The sequence below is a fragment of the Rattus rattus genome, chromosome 6 (assembly GCF_011064425.1).
Source record: "Rattus rattus isolate New Zealand chromosome 6, Rrattus_CSIRO_v1, whole genome shotgun sequence".
NCBI lineage: Eukaryota > Metazoa > Chordata > Mammalia > Rodentia > Muridae > Rattus > Rattus rattus.
In genome coordinates this window covers 741969-750262 of record NC_046159.1, presented here as the reverse complement: position 1 = coordinate 750262, position 8294 = coordinate 741969, and positions in this window count along the sequence as shown.

Genomic DNA, 8294 nt, shown 5'->3' with positions numbered 1-8294 from the left:
GGCCCTTCTCAGGGTTGTTTAAAGCGGGGAAACTGCACGATATAACCTTGAAAACAAAAGCAATTAACCCAGTGGGGGACCGAACACATAACTTCCACCAATTACTGTCTCGTTAGTGCCATTTTCCACACAGAGGACCAACGGAGCGTCTGATGTCAGGCCCCTGGTACTGTAATGGGCACATTCTTAGTGTGTTTTCTGCTTTCACGGGGGTTCTATGAACAGTGCATAGCAACCGCACGCCGTTAGGTGAGTTTCTGCTCAAATTAAGGCTTCTGCTGGTGAGACAGCTCAGGGGATAAATTCATTTTCTGCTAAGCCTGACGTCTGGAATTTGATCCCCCGACACGGAGAGAATGGATTCCCTCGTGTTTTTTTTTCTGACCCCACAATGTAAGCCATAGGTTTTCTTTGCCATCAGCAATACAATAAATAAATAAATAAATGTAATTTTAAAAATCAATTAAGAGGCATAATTTGTCTTTTACCTCCTGGAAACTGTCATAATGGGGTGTTACATTTATAATAATAGGGATTTCTTTCTAAAAAGATTTACTTATCTTGTGTGTATTTCCCGTGTGAGTTTATGTGTACCATATGCACGCAGGAGTACACAGAGGCCAGAGGAGGGTATGCGTCTTAGTCAGGGTTTCTATTCCTGCACAAACATCATGACCAAGAAGCAAGTTGAGGAGGAAAGGGTTCAGTCAGCTTACACTTCCACATTGCTGCTCATCACCCAAGGAAGTCAGGACTGGAACTCACACAGGGCAGGAAGCAGGAGCTGATGCAGAGGCCATGGAGGGATGTTACTTACTGGCTTGCTCTCCCTGGCTTGCTCAGCTTGCTTTCTTATAGAACCCAGGACCACCAGCCATGACTCTCCACAATGGGCTGGGTCCTCCCCCTTGATCACTGAGAAAATGCCTTACAGGTGGATCTCATGGAGGCATTTCCTCAAGGGAGGCTTTCTCGGTGATAACTCCAGCTTGTGTCAAGCTGACACATAAAACCAGTCAGCACAGGTATGGATCCCCTGGAGCTGGAGTTTGAGGCAGTTGTGAGCTGCCCTGTGGTGCTGGAAATGGATCCTGATTCTGCAAAAGCAGGAAGTGCACCTCTGAAGCAGAACCATCCGTCTGGCCACAACAACAGGAGTTTCTTACTTGGATTTCGAGATGGTTTAACTTCTGACCATTCAGCCAACTGCTAACAGGTGCCTGCCATGGCAAGATGGCTGCCCCAGTGTCACACCCATAGGCGCTGTCTCCTGGGTTGCTTTGTTATGTTTATTTTTCTAGCGACCTAAGTCTGTGACTTCTTCCAACATCTTCTCAGACACTTAGTGAGCATGTAGGACCCTGTCCATGTCTGCGAGCTTTTGTGTCTTATAAAAAGATGAAAGCGGGGGTGGGGTGGGGGTGGGATATGTTTTGATGGAGGTGTAGTCAGGTATGTGGGGAAGGAGGTGACTCAGCATCCCTTCCCCCTGAGAGATATAGCCAAACTCTATAGTGTAGAATAGAGTTTATTCAGGGCATGGGGAGAGGAGTTAAGATGGTAGGCAGAGAGAGAGAGAGAGAGAGAGAGAGAGAGAGAGAGAGAGAGAGAGAGAGAGAGAGAGGGGCTGTCCACATCGGGGGGGGGAAGGGGCAAGAAGACAGAGCAGGAGCAAGAAGGGAAGAGGGAGAAGGGGGCAAGCAGCCCCTTTTATAGTGACTCAGGCACACCTGACTGTTGCCAGGTAACTGTGGGGCGGAGCCTAAGAGGAATGCTAACACAAGCAAAGCAGGCAAGCATTTCCTGGCAGCAGGGATTCTTAGTCAGCTGGGAGCAGATATTCCAGGAGCCTTCTACCCAGACTCCAGCGTCCTTACCCACAGGTTGTTGTAGAGCCCTGGTCAGTGGCAAGACTTCCACGATTCCAGAACCTAAACCGTGGGTTAGCAGCGGCTTTGCTCTGATCAGGATGCTGCTGACATCAGTGCTGCTCACTTGTGTCTGGGCTTTCAATCCACAAGTGCACTCGGTGAGCTCTTCTCCCCTCTGTCATTCTGTTTGACGTGTAAGAGGTAATATATGTTCATGGTTTAAAAAAATCCACCACACAGTTGGGCCTGTGAGGTGGCTCAGCTGGTAAAGACACTTGCCACTAATTTGACAACTTGAGTTGGATCCCCAGGACCCACACGGTGGAAGGAAAGAATTGACTTCTGCAAGTTGTCCTCTGATCTACACACACACACACACACACACACACACACACACACACACACACACATCTGATCTACACACACATCTGATCTACACACACACACACACACACACACACCTGATCTACACACCACATACACATCTGATCTACACACATACACATCTGATCTATACACATACGCACACACACACACACACCTCTGTCCCCTCGCATATGTGTTTTGTATAAATAATAGACATATATTTCTGTTTTTTTTTAAATTACACTATTTTAGATTTTTCTACTTAAAATGCATCTCTTTACCAGTTTCTCCTATGATTATATCTAAAATCTCATTTTCTCTCTTCTCAAACACAACCAGGCAGCCTTGTATGAGCATTGCATGTGCTGTGAACGGGGAGTCCCAGAATGAGAAGACTGGTGAGCAGGCTCATTCAGAAGCGAGGTAATCTGGTCTACGCCCAGCTTCTTATTCAGCTATCGCCTGTACGTCGGCCTCTCTTCTTGGTTGCGTAATGGTCCTAAGTCACAGCAGAAAACTGGGATGGACCAGGTCACTCCTCGAGTGAAGGGTTGTCTTTCCAAGAGTGGAAGGACCTTCCCTTTGGCAAGCTTCCCTTCCCGTGTCATCTACATCACAGTCACGTATCACATCTAACCCCCAACTGACAAAGAGCATCAGGCCATGGTGCCTACCTAAACTCAGTTAGGATGCCCCCTCGGAATGGCCCGGAGATGGGTAATTAAGTCCCTGGGCTGAATGTGGACAGAACCGGAACTCTGCACGTGAGGGTTGCTGTGTAGAAGACACTTGGCAATATGTCTTTCTTATTCCTTACCCGAAGGCTGTTAGTCATTCCAAGGTGTTTTCTCCTTCATCTAAATGAAAACATTTTACACAACTGGGCCATCAACAGCAGTGCTGCTGTTAGTCCTGAGGAAAATGGTGGATCCAGGAGCCAGGAGCCAGGAGCCAGGAGCTGGGATGGTTTCCCCATGAAACCATCAATGTAGCTGTACTTCAGGACATCAGTCAAGTTAAAACCTGCAAAGCTAAAATTGAGCATCTCGAGAATTATGATCCACAGAAACTCACTAGTGAAGCCACGTTTCACCAATGATTCTGACTTAGAGCTGTGTACAGCAGGGCCTCAGGGATGACTATGGAAGGCCCCCTAACTCTCTGTCCACCAGCAGCCAGACTGAACTGCTGGTCCTGTCCCAAGGGTGGCAGGATTCTGTGGCTCCAGGCCACACCTTCCTCTTTATCTGACTTATTGTTTCTTATCTCAAAAGTAATTGTAGGTAAAAATTGTATTTGTGGGGAAAAAATCAAACTGTTTGATCCAGTTCTGGGCCATTGAGCCTCTGACTTTGCCAAAATTGTGCAACAAGCAAAGGCAGAACTGAAACCCAATTCACCGCAGGCCCAAGTTGTCTCTTTGCCCAGCAGGGTCTGATAGCCTGGTCTACCAGATGATAGCCTGGTCTACCAGATGATAGCCTGGTCTACCAAATGATAGCCTGGTCTACCAGATGATAGCCTGGTCTACCAGATGGCTCTCTCTGCTTTTGTTCCATTGCTCTGCACAGGGCTCTCAGGGAGCCACAGTAGCTCAACCTGAACAGCCCTCTATTTAGCAAGGCAAGTGACCCAGCTCAGAAACACCCGGGTGCACGTTTGCATACTTAAAAATGGGAGAAAATGGGGTTGGTAGCGCAGGCTTGTGACCCTAGCATTGAGGAAGCTGAGGCAAGAAGACTGTGAGCTCCAGATCAGTCTATGTAGCAAGACCCAGTCTAAACACAGGTAAAGCAACAGGGATAGTCAGTCAGACAGGCAGACGGACAGGCAGGCAGACAGGCAGGCAGGCAGGCAGACAGGCAGGCAGACAGGCAGGCAGACAGACAGGAGTCAGATTGGAGGCAGGAGCATCTCACACTCCCATTTGTCTCTTACTTACTTTGTTTTACAGTAAATCAGCCTATCTGTTCCCATTTGAACCCATTTTGCTTCTGACTTCATTACGGTGCTCAGAAGGAACCGACGTGCCCAACATCTGTAGCCAAAAGACAGTTTGTTTTGTCCGCACTTGCAGCCCAACATGAGCTGACTTAGGTGTAGGAAAGTAATGCCAAAGTTGGAAAGAATCCGCCTTGTGGCAGTGTGTTCAGATGGACGCCCGTTAGTGGGTGTCTTATCAGCACTTAATGAAACTTTGGGCGCATGTGCAAAAGGATTGTTTTCCAACTAAAATCAGGAGTTATAACAATACATAAAAATGATTCGGGTTACAGATTTTTCTATTATTATTATTATTAATTCTTTTTTACAGTCCAGTCCCTTCCCTGTCCTACCTCTGTCAGTTCTTCATCCCATTCCTTCTCCCCCTTCTCCAAGAAGACGACCCCCCCCCCAGGCCTCCCCACTCCCTGGGGCCTCAAGTCTCTCAAGGATTAGGTGCATCTTCTCACTGAGGCCACACCAGGCCGTCCTCTGCTGTACATGTGTCGGTGCCTCATATCGGCTAGCGTATGCTGCCTGGTTGGTGGCTCAGTGTCTGAGAGATCACGGGGTGCAGGTTAGTTGAGACCGCTGGTCTTCCTATAGGGCGCTCTCCTCCTCAGCTTCTTCCAGCCTTTCCCTAACTCAACCACAGGGGTCCCCAGAGGGAGGAACCTTAGATGAAATACCCAACAGTGGGGAGAGGGGCTTGTAGAGTCGCCTCCAGTAGAAAGAGAGGCATCAAGTGAAGGGATGGGGTTGCCCTCCCACAGTCAAAAACTCTGACCCAGAATTGTTCCTGTCTAAAAGAACTGCAGGGACGAAAATGGAGAAGAGCCTGAGGGAAAGGAGGCTTAGTGACAGCCCAAATAGGGATCCATCTCACGGGAGGGCACCAAGGCCTGACACTGTTACTGATGCTATGATGTGCTTACAGACAGGAGCCTAGCAGGGCTGTCCTCTGAGAGGCCCTACCAGCAGCTGGCTGAGGCAGATGCAGATACTTACACCCAACCAACGGACAGGTTACGGATTTTTTTAAAGTGTTTATATTTTTGGATGTTTAGAATACTTGAATATATATAATAAAATCTCTCAGAGATGAGACTTAAGCCCAGGCACACAATTCACTTACATCTTATATACCCGTTTTATATACCCAGGCATAGCAAACAGTTCGACTGTGTACCTGCGCACAGTGGGACTTTCCATGTTACCCAGAACATCTCAGACCGGGACGGACGAGGGATTCTCAGCCCTATAAAGTTACAACAGTGGTTCACAGTTCTCTGTAATTTCAGCTCCAGAAGAAGCCAATGTCCCCGACCTCTGGGGGGCATCTGTCCTCATGTGCACACATCCACAAGCATCCACATAATTAACAATTAAAAACTATTAGCTAGAAATGTTTATTAAAGATATTATCATATTAAAGATATTTATCAAGGGCACTAGGGCTTCTCGTCAGCCCTGTTGATGTCAGTATTTGTGGACTGAGTCCACGGAACAGGTATTTTGCCAACGCTGACTTTACCTTTCCTTTGCAGTTCGCTGAAGACAAAGACAAATTCTGAACGTTTGCGGCTAGCTTCTCTCCAGCCTCTAGCATAATGAAAACAGCAACGGTCCTGCCCGTGCTAATGGGTAGGGAGGGAACCCTCGGTGTCAGGGTGACGTGACAGTGGGGCTGTGGTTGGGATTCACTGGTAGGGTACCTGCCTGGCGTGCTCACGGCCCTGGGCTTGAGCCCCAACAGAACAAACCCCAAACAAAGACAAACTAGCAATAATAAAAAGTCTCACTGCTGAGCAAAACCTGTAGAGGGTTTACCTCACGCGGTCTTTACAGGGCTGCTATTCTCACTTATAAATGAATGAAACAAGCCACTCGCTGAACAGTTCAGTACTTTACACAGGGGATTCTGTGATTAAGTGGCCCACCGCTGACTTGAGCCCCAGAAGTCTAACTCTTAAACATAGACTCCTGCTTTTATTTTTGCTTTATATACACGATTATTTTCTGCATTTATGCCTGGTATGTGCCTGGCGCCTGCAATGGATTCCCTGGAACTAGTGTTAGAGATGGTTGTGGGCTGGCTGGCATGTAGGTGCTGGGCACTGAAGTAAGTCCTAAGCCCTCCAGAGGAGAGCCAGTGCTCTTAACCCTTGACCACCTCTCCAGCCCCATCAAGGCTCTTTGTGTGTGTGTGTGTGTGTGTGTGTGTGTGTGTGTGTGTATGTGTGTGTGTGTGTGTGTGTGTGTGTTTGTATGCGAGTGTGTGTCTGTGTGTGGAGAGAGAAAGGGGGAGGTGTGATGACATCTATGAAGAACTAACCTGCTCCTCTCCAACCAATGCATTTTTTTCCCATGATTTTCTTTTTTATTATGACCTTAGAGTCAGAAAGACTTAAACCAAGGACAAATGCCATGTGGCATTTTGTTAAATATTCAGGTTTATGGAGAATGTGTTGTATGCAAACAGAGATCAGCACTTTTATTGGTATGCAAATTTATACTAATTTAACTTATAATCTAGTTTTCCCCAAATAGTCACAAAACTTTGAAGAACTAGAATGCAAAAGTTCCAAATGTGGCCAATTAAAATTTCCAAAAACATACAAATAAATTATCAATCATTGTCTTTAATCTTTTTTAATGTATTTATTTAAGTATAAAATGTGTGTGCATGCGTGTCTTAGCCAGGGATTCTATTCCTGCACAAACATCATGACCAAGAAGCAGGTTTGGGAGGAAAGGGTTTATTCAGCTTACACTTCCACATTGCTGTTCATCACCAAAGGAAGTCAGGACTGGAACTCAAAGCAGGCCAGGAGGCAGGAGCTGATGCAGAGGCCATGGAGGGATGTTACTGACTGGCTTGCTACCCCTGGCTTGCTCAGCTTGCTCTCTTATAGAACCCAGGACCACCAGCCCAGGGATGGCACCACCCACAATGGGCTGAGTCCTCCCGCCTTGATCACTAATTGAGAAAATGCCTTACAGCTGGGTGTCATGGAGGCATTTCCTCAAGGGAGGCTCCTTTCTCTGTGATAACTCCAGCTTGTGTCAAGTGTACCAGTCAGTACAATTGGTGTGTGTGTGTGTGTGTGTGTGTGTGTGTGTGTGTGTGTGTAGGCAGGGGGCACCCAGGTGCCAGGGCAGGGCAGGCCATAATGTACATGTGGAGACTGGAAGGCTTGTGGGGTTGGTCCTGTCCTCCACCACATGGGACACAGGATTGAACAGGCCATCCGTCCAACTTAGCCGCAAGCACTTCACTTGCTGATCCACCTCTCCGGCCCTTACAGTTTTCTTTGCTTTTTTCTACTTTATTTTATGTATGTGGGCGTTTTGTCTGTACATCAGAGGTGTGCAGTACCCAAGGAGTAGAGAAGAGGGCATCAGATCCCCTGGGACTGGAGTCACAGACAGTTTTGAGCTGCTCTGTGGGTGCTGGGAATCGAACCTGGGTCCCTTGCAAGAACAGTCCGTGCTCTTAGCGACTGAGTCCTCTCCTGCACTCTGAACACTTCCGTATGTGCTGTGAAGACAGAGTGTACCCAAGACAACATGGCACTAACAGATCTTCACCATACTCGTGCCAGTTTGTCTTCTTCCTCTTTGCTGCTGGCCAGGGATGTCTGCTACTGTTTCTCTCCAGATGCTTGGACACGACGGACACAAAGACAGTCTCAATTCCAGTTCATGGCCTCCCGAGTTTGGCATGCTTGTCAGAGCGGAATCCATCACTGGCACCTTCTCAGTTTGGATGGAATTTAATCCCCTCCTCAACTCCTTCTTAGTCTTAGGAATTGTCTATGTACCCACAAGGGTGAACCTAAATGCATTCTTAGTGCCTTTCAGAAGGGAAGAGAACCCAATCTCTTTCCTAGAACCCCGCACTTCTATTGGTTGTTCTCAACATCCCCAGCTCAGACACCCCAGTAAGTACAATAAGGTCTCCAATGCAGTGACTTATCCAGACAGGGATAAAGACCTTTAAACAAGGGGCATAGGGCGGTGTAGCCTTTTTGGGTAGGGTAATGCATTGTGGTGGGTGGAAGGTGGTCCTGT